Source organism: Azolla caroliniana, unplaced genomic scaffold (assembly GCF_043228905.1).
Source record: "Azolla caroliniana isolate FFs.n. ecotype wild unplaced genomic scaffold, voAzoCaro1.0.p SCAF_13, whole genome shotgun sequence".
Classification (NCBI taxonomy): domain Eukaryota; kingdom Viridiplantae; phylum Streptophyta; class Polypodiopsida; order Salviniales; family Salviniaceae; genus Azolla; species Azolla caroliniana.
This window is the reverse complement of record NW_028230448.1, coordinates 20,085,200-20,092,749: the sequence shown is the minus strand read 5'-3', so window position 1 is coordinate 20,092,749 and position 7,550 is coordinate 20,085,200. Positions and strand designations below refer to the sequence as shown.

The 7,550-nt window shown below is 51.3% G+C and overlaps 2 pseudogenes; both read left to right on the top strand.

Annotated features, from left to right (window-relative positions):
- The first annotated feature begins 210 nt into the window (after positions 1-210).
- On the top strand, positions 211-2,098 carry LOC147856598 (cytochrome P450 78A4 pseudogene; annotated as a pseudogene).
- Positions 2,099-5,089: 2,991 nt separating this feature from the next.
- LOC147856597 (cytochrome P450 78A4 pseudogene) lies at positions 5,090-6,977 on the top strand (annotated as a pseudogene).
- The last annotated feature ends 573 nt before the right edge of the window (positions 6,978-7,550 follow it).

Below are 7,550 nucleotides of genomic sequence, written 5' to 3'. Positions count from 1 at the left end.
GGCTCACGGGTTATACGTGTTGTGTGTGTGTGTATAGATATATATATATGTGTGTATGTATATATATAACATATAAGAGAGAGGGAGCAAGATGAGTAGAGTAGAGTAGCCAAGCACATTGATGAGTAGGGGAGTATAATCGGAACAACGCATTGATCAAGATCAAGAGGAGGAGGAGGAAACATGGATCCCATATCGGTGTCGTCACCGATGTTATCATCCGCCGCCGCAATCGCTTCATCTTCGTCGACGGAGGGTGCCGCGATCTCCACTAGTCTCCATCTCGTGTTGTTGTTGCTCTCACGATCTTCTCTCCTAGGTGCAATCTGGGCCGCCCGCCATATTCTGGCCTTGCTCGTCTGTAGCGGCTTGCTGGCAATCTTGGCGTGGTGGCGCCATCCTGGCGGGCCAGCCTGGGGCCTCGCGGCACGCGCGAATTCCCATGCCCTTGCTAAGGAAATCCGAGGCCCACGCGGCTGGCCGTTGGTGGGTAGCTTGCTCGAGCTCATGGGCGAACGCCCCCATGTCCGCCTCGCCGACCTCGCACGTGCTCACTCCGCCAAGTCCTTGATGGCCTTCAGCCTCGGCACCACGCGAGTCATCCTGACCTCCGAACCTTCCGTCGCCCGTGAGATTTTGAGCAGCTCCTCTTTCGCGGATCGCCCCATCAAACAATCGGCCAAGCTCCTCCTCTTCCATCGCGCCATCGGATTCGCTCCCTACGGCGATTATTGGCGCACGCTCCGACGCATTGCCGCCACCCACCTCTTCGCCCCCCGGCGCCTGTCAGCCCTCGAGCCTTGCCGGCAGTTCGAAACAACCCAGCTCCTCCAATCCATCCATGCCCAATCGGGGTCCAGCTTCGAAATCCGCCCTCTCCTCCAGCTCACTTCCATCAACAACATCATGAAGAGCGTCTTTGGCCGTCGCTACGACTTCGTTTACACTCAGAAGCAAGCCCTAGTGCAAGTCGATCCGGAGGCGGAGCAATTGCGCAGAATGATTCGAGAAGGCTTCGAGCTTCTCGGCGCGTTCAATTGGAGCGATCACTTGCCGTTCTTGAAATGGTTGGATCTCCAGGGAGTGCATTCACGATGCACGAAGCTGGTGGCAGAGGTGCAAGACTTCGTCCAAACGATCATAGACGAGCATCGAGCCCGTCGCGAGCACGGTTCTGGTGAAAGCTCCGTGGATGAGGCCGACGACTTTGTGGACGTGCTCCTATCGTTGCAGACTAGCGAAAAACTCTCGGATACCGATATAATCGCCATCCTATGGGTACGTAACTCTTGAAGGTCGCCACTATATATAAATACACATATATTTAACGGGATTGCAATGTGTTTTTACGAGTCGCGTCGTCAAGGTCGACGAATGTAATGGACCGTGTACGTTCGTGGCTTCCTAGTCCAAACAACTTTGCACGTTTTTCTATCCTAATCGGTGTCCCGTTACATGCTCTTTTCTCCAGGAAATGATATTCCGAGGAACCGACACGACCGCCATCCTCATGGAGTGGATCCTCGCGGAGATGGTCCTACACCCAGAGGTTCAAGCACGAGCGCAAGCCGAGCTGGATGCTGTCGTGGGCCGATGTCGTACCGTGCGAGAAGCCGACATGGCACTCCTTCCTTACGTGAATGCCATCATCAAGGAGACGTTGAGGATGCACCCACCCGGGCCGTTGCTCTCATGGGCGAGGTTGGCCACATCGGACGTCGAGCTAGCGGGCCATCACGTGCCAGCAGGGACGACAGCCATGGTGAACATGTGGGCCATTACACACGACGCGGACATTTGGGAGAAGCCTGACCGGTTCGTTCCCGACAGGTTCGTCGAGGAAGACGTGGACGTGCGAGGTGGCGATTTGAGGTTAGCACCTTTCGGGGCCGGTCGGAGGGTGTGCCCGGGAAGGGCGATGGGTTTGGCCACCGTGCAACTATGGACGGCCAGGCTCCTCCACCACTTTACGTGGTCCTTGCCCGAGGATAAAATGGCACGCGACCTCGACCTGACCGAGATCCTGAAACTCTCCTCCGAAATGAAGACCCCTCTACGCGTCACAGCCACCCCTAGAATCGTCCTACCCTTCGCATGAATCTCTTAACTCATTGAATTGGCATCTGAATAATGTTAAGACCCTCAAACATATTATATTGTGTGGACTTAACGGTACGTCACATCCACCGTCCGCCAATAAATCGGATTCCTAAGACGTCATTCCGACGCCGAATCACTAATCTCGTCACTGCTTGATCGTCCCATTCATGATTCATGATGTAAAACGAAGCCAAGCTTGATCATAATACATTCCTTTTCAAAACTGTGAATTTGGCTCGGCTACTTCTAGCTACGAACGGCTTCGATTGTGCAAACCGATGTCTTAGGTTTCCTCAATTCCCTGCTTATGAATGACGCGGCGTATTTCTTTCGAGACGAGGCTTCCAAAGCACATGAATTAGCTAATTAGAACTTATGTACTATTCCTAAGTGAGGGCATAACATCCCAAGTTCCCTCATTGAAACACCATCCGTTACGATTGGAACATCTAGAATTTTGAGAGGGGTTAGGGACACGTATACGAATTCGAGCGATCATCACGAAGATCAAAGTTTGATATGGCGGCACCTACGTTCAAAATCAACGTCAAATACATAGGAAAAGTCACTTACTGTACCTATATACGAAACAAACCTTTCCAATACTTGTCGTCACAACTAAAATGGCATCGTAGCCATCGTACGAATATCACGGCTAGCTAGGCAATGATATACGTCCGAATTCAAAGCAGATCACAAAGTCAAATTCCACGCGCAATCCTTCTAAGCGTACTCTCGGTATAAAACCAAGAGAATTGAATTCCCAATACGTACGGCCTATATAACGTGCGGGATGCTACGACGGGAAGCAAAGGAGACACGAATGTCACGATCCATACGATGTCTATTGGCTTTGGTGCATTGTTCAGATATGTATTCATTTTGTTTATTTATTCCTTATCGATGCCAAAAATGCTTGCGTATATTATTTGCTCCGTGCTTACGATGATTGATAATATTGGAGTATGGGGTTGAGCACCCGTTCTTTGTGCTTATTAATTTGAGTTCTAACCTCGTTTCAGATTCTCGTCTCTCGTATGCTCTATGCATCGAATAAGCATGCTTGGTTTTGGAGCTAGTTCACAGTGCTTCTCCGCTCGGCCGACAGAGTTTGTGAACGTCTTCGAGCCTTTGTTTAATATTTCGGAACTCTTACGCGATACTTATCGGCAAAAGATTGTTATGCAAAGCACGAAGAAGGCATTACGGCGCTCGAAGTGTCCGGGTCGCCGGATGTGTTGAAGCGAGGTGATACAAGGGATCTCCCCCCTTTTCTATAATTGATAGCAAAAGTGAGAGCGAGCTCCGATGATGATGTCAACGGTATACCACTACGAATTACGAGGTTGCGTCGGCCCTCGCAGAACGGTTTATGAGTATGAGGCAATGGCTCGCTCATTACGTCCCTTTGAAGTCCACGATAACAACTACTAATCCATTTATAGGTGGGTCAACGAGATAGGGACCCGTACGAATAGTTGTGTTTTTGTAGGGCTTGTGGTAGGAGCAAGTAGTAATATTGGATATCCCACGGCTTCGGTAAATTGGACCTTTTTAAGCTCGGTATAATATCATCGTTGGTCGAACGAGATTTAGGATGTTCGAACCCAAATGTTGGACCAACTTCTTCTTTAATTCCATTCGAACAGCTAGGTGCGAACCACAAACTAAATATCCTTGTGTGGCGGCTTACAGGCACACCTGATGGTGTTTGTGGCCGGCCACACACACCTGATGCGTTGGCAATGTGCAGGTGAGTAGTCGTGTGCATATTGTTCGAAGCGAAACATTGGGGCATCGAACTCACCGGTTGCATAGTTGATCATGCATGTCGAATGTCCTTCGAATTCGTAGAATAGTTGCGCGCGGTCCTGATCCATGGAGGGACTTGCCCACTACACAACTTAACACCCTCGATTATAATGCGAGGTATGGCGTACGTCGCGCACACGGGGGAGTTACTTATAAGAGGTCGAGATGAGGGCAAGAGGCAATCACGGTGGCAAGTGACGGAGAGATTGGAGTCTATGGGACCGGAGCTCCGTGTCGCGTTGAGATATGTTAAGTATTGTTGGTCGCGGGACAACGTAGACGTGGTGCGAGAGCAGGCCATGGGCGCTTTGCGTCGTTCCGCGCGCATCAACATTCCACCCGGCCACGAGCGGGATGAAGGGTCGTCGTTACGTATTATAAGTGATTTTTGCGGACATGCGTCGACCATGTTGCATCGGCCTACGGTGCCCGAACCAGAACGCGTCGATCGTCGCGCACATGGTAATGGGCCATGCAGGCGCCTTGGCCGAGAATCGGATATACACGGGTAGCGGGTGGGGTGAGTGCGCGATGACTAGGTACGTGTGAGCGAACGCGCGGCAGCGATAAATTTGTGAAATGTCCGAGTCTATGGAGTAGGGATGACATACATACATATTTACATAACGTAGATCTATATGTGTTACGTTGGAGACTAGGGACTAGGGACGACATGCATACATATATGTACATGACGTAGAGATATTGTGTTATGTTGGAGACTATGGACTAGGGATGACATACATACATATGTACATAACGTAGATATATGTGTTATGTTGGAGAGTGTGGCCTAGGGATGACATACAGATACATAGAATTAGTTCAACGCTAATTAGCTTATTGGCTTAGTATAGCCATTGCCTTTCCTTTCTCTCCCCTATTATTGTGTGGGTGGTCTCTCCCTTATTAGCACGTGCGTGCATGGAAGCGTTGATAGGGGGAAGAGAGAGAGTAGCGCTTGTGTGGCTCACGGGTTATACGTGTTGTGTGTGTGTGTATAGATATATATATATGTGTGTATGTATATATATAACATATAAGAGAGAGGGAGCAAGATGAGTAGAGTAGAGTAGCCAAGCACATTGATGAGTAGGGGAGTATAATCGGAACAACGCATTGATCAAGATCAAGAGGAGGAGGAGGAAACATGGATCCCATATCGGTGTCGTCACCGATGTTATCATCCGCCGCCGCAATCGCTTCATCTTCGTCGACGGAGGGTGCCGCGATCTCCACTAGTCTCCATCTCGTGTTGTTGTTGCTCTCACGATCTTCTCTCCTAGGTGCAATCTGGGCCGCCCGCCATATTCTGGCCTTGCTCGTCTGTAGCGGCTTGCTGGCAATCTTGGCGTGGTGGCGCCATCCTGGCGGGCCAGCCTGGGGCCTCGCGGCACGCGCGAATTCCCATGCCCTTGCTAAGGAAATCCGAGGCCCACGCGGCTGGCCGTTGGTGGGTAGCTTGCTCGAGCTCATGGGCGAACGCCCCCATGTCCGCCTCGCCGACCTCGCACGTGCTCACTCCGCCAAGTCCTTGATGGCCTTCAGCCTCGGCACCACGCGAGTCATCCTGACCTCCGAACCTTCCGTCGCCCGTGAGATTTTGAGCAGCTCCTCTTTCGCGGATCGCCCCATCAAACAATCGGCCAAGCTCCTCCTCTTCCATCGCGCCATCGGATTCGCTCCCTACGGCGATTATTGGCGCACGCTCCGACGCATTGCCGCCACCCACCTCTTCGCCCCCCGGCGCCTGTCAGCCCTCGAGCCTTGCCGGCAGTTCGAAACAACCCAGCTCCTCCAATCCATCCATGCCCAATCGGGGTCCAGCTTCGAAATCCGCCCTCTCCTCCAGCTCACTTCCATCAACAACATCATGAAGAGCGTCTTTGGCCGTCGCTACGACTTCGTTTACACTCAGAAGCAAGCCCTAGTGCAAGTCGATCCGGAGGCGGAGCAATTGCGCAGAATGATTCGAGAAGGCTTCGAGCTTCTCGGCGCGTTCAATTGGAGCGATCACTTGCCGTTCTTGAAATGGTTGGATCTCCAGGGAGTGCATTCACGATGCACGAAGCTGGTGGCAGAGGTGCAAGACTTCGTCCAAACGATCATAGACGAGCATCGAGCCCGTCGCGAGCACGGTTCTGGTGAAAGCTCCGTGGATGAGGCCGACGACTTTGTGGACGTGCTCCTATCGTTGCAGACTAGCGAAAAACTCTCGGATACCGATATAATCGCCATCCTATGGGTACGTAACTCTTGAAGGTCGCCACTATATATAAATACACATATATTTAACGGGATTGCAATGTGTTTTTACGAGTCGCGTCGTCAAGGTCGACGAATGTAATGGACCGTGTACGTTCGTGGCTTCCTAGTCCAAACAACTTTGCACGTTTTTCTATCCTAATCGGTGTCCCGTTACATGCTCTTTTCTCCAGGAAATGATATTCCGAGGAACCGACACGACCGCCATCCTCATGGAGTGGATCCTCGCGGAGATGGTCCTACACCCAGAGGTTCAAGCACGAGCGCAAGCCGAGCTGGATGCTGTCGTGGGCCGATGTCGTACCGTGCGAGAAGCCGACATGGCACTCCTTCCTTACGTGAATGCCATCATCAAGGAGACGTTGAGGATGCACCCACCCGGGCCGTTGCTCTCATGGGCGAGGTTGGCCACATCGGACGTCGAGCTAGCGGGCCATCACGTGCCAGCAGGGACGACAGCCATGGTGAACATGTGGGCCATTACACACGACGCGGACATTTGGGAGAAGCCTGACCGGTTCGTTCCCGACAGGTTCGTCGAGGAAGACGTGGACGTGCGAGGTGGCGATTTGAGGTTAGCACCTTTCGGGGCCGGTCGGAGGGTGTGCCCGGGAAGGGCGATGGGTTTGGCCACCGTGCAACTATGGACGGCCAGGCTCCTCCACCACTTTACGTGGTCCTTGCCCGAGGATAAAATGGCACGCGACCTCGACCTGACCGAGATCCTGAAACTCTCCTCCGAAATGAAGACCCCTCTACGCGTCACAGCCACCCCTAGAATCGTCCTACCCTTCGCATGAATCTCTTAACTCATTGAATTGGCATCTGAATAATGTTAAGACCCTCAAACATATTATATTGTGTGGACTTAACGGTACGTCACATCCACCGTCCGCCAATAAATCGGATTCCTAAGACGTCATTCCGACGCCGAATCACTAATCTCGTCACTGCTTGATCGTCCCATTCATGATTCATGATGTAAAACGAAGCCAAGCTTGATCATAATACATTCCTTTTCAAAACTGTGAATTTGGCTCGGCTACTTCTAGCTACGAACGGCTTCGATTGTGCAAACCGATGTCTTAGGTTTCCTCAATTCCCTGCTTATGAATGACGCGGCGTATTTCTTTCGAGACGAGGCTTCCAAAGCACATGAATTAGCTAATTAGAACTTATGTACTATTCCTAAGTGAGGGCATAACATCCCAAGTTCCCTCATTGAAACACCATCCGTTACGATTGGAACATCTAGAATTTTGAGAGGGGTTAGGGACACGTATACGAATTCGAGCGATCATCACGAAGATCAAAGTTTGATATGGCGGCACCTACGTTCAAAATCAACGTCAAATACATAGGAAAAGTCACTT